Raw genomic sequence first — 5,500 nt, forward strand, 5'->3', positions numbered from 1 at the left:
TGTTTCTGTTTACAAAGAATGTTTAAAACAACACAGACAGCTTTTTTGAGAAGCGTTATGATGATTAGGTAGCTTTCTGTGGCCTTAAAACACTAAGTTTGAAGGGCTTGCTCTAGGCCTTTGTTAGGCAGCTAACACTCCAGAGAGAAACAGGAGGTGTTAAATGCCTTTAATCCTAGAACTCAGGAGCCAGAGGCAGACAGATCTCCTGTATTGCAGGGGAAGGGGAGGGGACCTAAAATAAATAAATCCTATCATTGTAACTCATGAATTGTCAAAATGTAAGCCGCCAAATATACTAAATATTTTTTGGAAGATCTGTGTACCCAACACCAAGACTATCTCTGTTTGCTGTATACCAAGGAGAAACCTCACCAAGACCGTATTGTATATCTGTGGCAGAACTTATGAGGAATTGACATTTCTTCCTTTCATGTTAAAGTCTTAGCCTATAATCCAATTAATGTCAGTTAAAAGCGTAGTCTGATAGAATGTAGAGTCAATTTTGAGAGGAAATTTTTTTACTAACGTGTAGCACAATTAATAAAAATCCAGAGACAGATATTGGAGTTCAACCTGACGATCAGAAAAGCAGAGCAGCCAGTCACTAGAGAGCTCTTACCTCTGTGAAATCTTCAGACTGAATGTCTTATCCTGCCTTATATTCCTCTCTAGTGCAGAGATTAAAGGCGTGACCACCACCATCCGGCCTCTGTGGTGAACTTGAAGGTGTGTGCCACCACTACCTGGTCTGTATGGTTGACCAGTGTGGTTGTTTTACTTTCTGATCTTCAGACACACTTTATTAAAATACAAATAAAATATCACTACAAACGTGAGTGTTTATTTTTTGCATATGGTAAGTTTACAAACCAAAACATTGTATATAAGTCTTTAGTGAGCATCTGTCATCTGAACATGAGGCGATGTGATCTAAGAGACAGGATCTATCACTTGTATTAAAATGAAGGGCCACCTACTTGGGGATGTGGTTTCCTCAGATTTTGATTTAACCATAGCCTGAATCTGGCCATTCTCCTAGATATAAACATGACACTACAAAGTGGCGTGTAGGTGTACATGGCATATACACATAGGTGTATAGAACATTTACACATAATTTGTTAGCACCATTTATAAATGTTTCATGGTAGCATGTTAGTACATTATTTACTCTTAACTGAAAACAAAAATGACCTTTTTTTCCTCCTATGCACAAGGAAAAGTTAGAACAAATAAGACGAGCCTTGGTTGTTTTCCCGTCCCCCCCCCCCCCATTTGGCTCTTTTTAGTAGATAAACTGGGAATACAGCAAGTAGAACCACCCATGGTGTATGGGATACAGGTGCCTTTCTAGAACTCCAATCTTCCCTATTAGCCCCCAAGTGTAGTTTGTGGGTTCATCCATTTATTTATAAAGGAGTAGAGAAAAATACTCAGAAGTCCTCTGTGGTGTAGGGAGGAAGGTGTAATGGTCTTAACCAGCCTACCTGCCCCCAAGAAAAATTAACACTGTGTGGGCTGGTGAGATGGCCTGAGTCTTATCTCTAGGACCTACAGGTGTTAGCCAGGTGCACGCACACACACACACACAGCACAGATCCAGCAAACTCTGAACAACTAACACTCAGGTGTTCATCTGGTAAGTCCTCAACCCTGCTTTGGTTGCAACCATCCTGATACAAAACCCTGAATTATCTCTATTTCCTCACTTTGGTTTCTACAGACTTGGTCTTGCTATGAAGCCTCATGTGGTCTGAAATTTAAGATTCTCCTGCCTCTGCCTCCCGAGTGCTGTGATTAAAGGCGTGAGCCACCACCGCCTGCTAGACTGTTATCTCTTAAAGTCCAAATGAAAATAAAAATATATAACTGTTATAGGCTCCCCATAGTCAAATTTCTTGTGGCCATTGCAAGCTTAGTGTCTAAACTTGAACCCAACCTTTCCCCTACTCCCGGAACCTACATCTCTCCCATATCCCTATTTCAATTGGGGACATGAATAATCTGTTGTGTAAACAAGAAGCCCAACAGTCTTTCTTGCTTTGTCTTCTGTTGTTTCTTTTTCCTGATTGGTATAGGGAGAAGACACTCATACATCAGCCGCCAGAGGTCTTGCGTCATGGTCATCTGAACAAAATCTAAACTTCCAGTTGCATCATTCAAGGTTATGAGGCACGCATTAATGATTCAGTTCCAAACTGGTGCTCATTGCCGTTGAGGCATTTTACTGCATGTGTTACATGAATACTTTGAACTAAGTTAATTATAAAGTAACTTGTTTCCAAGCAGTTAGATAATATGGGGAGGTATTTGTGTGGTTTGAATATTCTATTAAAAAGCTATCTGAAACTCTGGGGATGTACTTTGAACTATATGGTTTATTTTCTTTCTCAGTTGTAGAATTTGTTGAACCGTTTGATAATGAGAACAGTGATATCATGAATATTCAAGTAGATATCATGGGCGTTCTCATTTTTTTTTGTTTGGCAAAGTAGTAATTGTTTAAGATATGGGGGTACACAGGGAAAGCACTCAATTTCACCTCTAAATAGATGAAGTAAGTTCTAAGTAGGGTTTGTCTAATTTCCAAACTATATTTTAACCACCTTTAACCATCTAAAACTTGTTTATAATAAATAAATATTCAAACTGATAATAATTTGAGATTTCCCCTCACATTTTAGCATAGATTTTATGCACGTGTACAGTGTACATACTAAGAGGGGGTATTAAAATGATTTTTAATGTTAATCTTATTATGAAAACATCTTAAGATGACTCTGTATATCTGTTTTAGTCAGAGTCTAACTTACATAAGGTTTTACTAAGATCTTATTGGTCTTTGTTCTAGCTCTTGTATTAGCTGCTTTTCTTTTTTTTACTTTTTGATTAACCAAGAATTAATGCTATTCATGTTAAATATGCATAAGGTGATAAGGTGCTCAGTTTCCCAAGGAAGTCAAAAGACAGGATTAAATATCTACTAAAAGGTGGGGGAATTTTAATAATTATATTTATTTATCTATGATTAAACTACTTGAATCTAACTTATAGTTGAAGACTTGGACACAGTAAGGTAAAGTATAACAAATGTTTTAAATCTTTGTATAGTTGTCAGTACTAAATATATGAATGAGAAAGATTTGTGGAGTCCACAATCGATAAGGCTTCATAATTAATGTACAGTATCTTTATCAGAGTTGAATTTATTCTTCCTACCTTGGTAACTTCCAGCTTTAAAAAATAAAATGTCACCACTAAGGCTTTCAGCAAGACCTTCAAAGTGTTTTTATATTTGGCTTCCCCTTCTTTTAGTAACATTCAAGGGAAACTGGTGTTATAGTTTACATACTCAAGAGGGATAGAGAGACCTATGGTTCACAGCTTGTGTTGATTTCAGTTTTGGAGATTACAACTTTTTGGTTTCAAGAACATGGAAATCTTACAGATATTAATTTTAAATGATTAAATATACTCCAAAGATAAAAATATTATTGTTTGGGTTAAGAAATTAAAAATTAAATTAAATAGAAATTAAAAAATTCTATTTTTAAAGTAATGATCACGATCACTTTTTCATTAAAAGAAAAAAAAGCCACAAGCATAACATGGCTGGAATAGTCATGCTTTTTGGGATCACTACAGTATCTGAAAGACGTACATTAAAATCTTTTACTTTTTACTTAGGGGGAAAATGGCATTTTGTTGGGTTTCCTCCGGATTATTTTGAGGAAAATAATGCTTGATTACTGTATATGTAAATCTCTGCTCACTTGGGAGGGCTATTTTAGGAACAATTTCTATTTCAAGAGTCCAAATGAAGAACTCAAAGGAATTTGAAACCTTGTTTCATTCATATACAGGTAGTATTTGCTGATTCTGCTATGTAGATTTTGGGTACATTTGAAAATTCAAGAGATGTAGCAGCTTGAAAGAAATAATTTTGCCGGGTGTACGCATTTAATCCCAACTCTTGAGAGGCAGGCAGATCTACGTAAGTTTGAGGCCAGCCTGGTCTACGGAGGGAGTTCCAGGACAGGCTCCATAGCTACTGAGAAACCCTGTCTCGAAAAATCCAAAATAAATAAGTAAATAAATAATAAAATAAAAGGATTTTGAACTCTTCCCCGAATCGACTTTAGCAGCATTCTTACCCATTTCCTTCCTCTCAATTGTCAGCGCATCTCTAATAATCGAAAGAAATAAAAACTAATCCATGGCTTAAATGACTAAACACTTCGGGTTCAAAGAAAAAAAGCTCAATAATGCCTACAGTAATGCTTATAATGTGAGCAGTAAAAATGCCAATTACAGATTAGCTGCACCCAGCTGCTATGAGCAACCTCCTTTAAAGGGAAGGTAGTAACTAAAGCAGAGAAGCCATTCCCTGCTTCTGATGAGACCGCCTTAGAAAAGTCGGGAAGAACCCCTAGTGGAAACAGAGTGGAAACAAAGTTTTCTTTCTGAACCCTCAGGACGGGAGACAGTTAAAATATTCACCCTAGAAACAAGTAATCCAGCAACTACGTAACTCTGGACCATACAATATAACTATATCCCTTTGTGTGAACTTAAAAGAATGTAGGCCTATTCAGAAATACCGCTTCAAATGCCTCAATTTCAAAGCAATGGTCGGTTCCCTTACCATCTGTGTAAATCTCGAGACTGCGATCGTCTCATCCCTAAACCTTACAGTGCACGCATGGCACTTGGCTGTGTCTCAACCCATCCCGGTTAAACTGAACATAATTGGTAAATCTTCCCGAGCTGTGGGCGTGATGAGGCAAGGACTGAGTTAAAGAGTCTAGCTCATCCGCTGCGGGAGGGCAGGCCTGAATCTACCTTTGTCAACCCCGTCGTGCCTGGGCCGTGATTTGTGAGTGATCAAGTCCCTGGCGAGCCCGCACCGCTTCCGCTTGTGGTGCAGTCATCTTCTTCCCCTCGCACTAAAACAATACCTTGGCCACCTGCCAAACTCTGAGCAGCAAGCGACGTTGGCTGTTTATGGCCTGGAATGGGTGCTGCGACAGACTGAGGCTGCTCCGAGTGCTCCCGGAGGCCCAGAGGAAGAGAAGAGGCCCTCGCTTCAGAACACTCCTTTCCTCCGCCCCCTCCCTTTTGTCTGAGACACCAAAACAAACGAGCTGATACACGTGTCCCTATGACTCTTGTTTACTATCAAGACTGCGGTCTGCGCGCATCTCTGGGATATGTAGTTCAGCCAGCTCCTCCCGCCGGCAATTTCCTGAGCTAAGGAGCGAGGCTGAGACTACCAACCCACAATCCACTCCGAGAACAAAGTTTGGCTCCGGTCCCCAGCGTCTCGGCAGCGATCCAATCCAAAGCGCTTTCTGTGGTGATTGACAAGCGAGCTTCTCCAGTAAACACAACAGAAAAGTCAATACATACCCGCCCACCGAGAAGAGCCTCGGCATTGCCCAATGGGAAAGCGGAAGCTTAGAATGACAGTTCTCCTGACCAATTAAAGATGGAAAAG

This window comes from Alexandromys fortis, unplaced genomic scaffold, assembly GCF_014885135.2.
Source record: "Alexandromys fortis isolate MF-2015 unplaced genomic scaffold, M_Fortis_MF-2015_v1.1 scaffold_201, whole genome shotgun sequence".
NCBI lineage: Eukaryota > Metazoa > Chordata > Mammalia > Rodentia > Cricetidae > Alexandromys > Alexandromys fortis.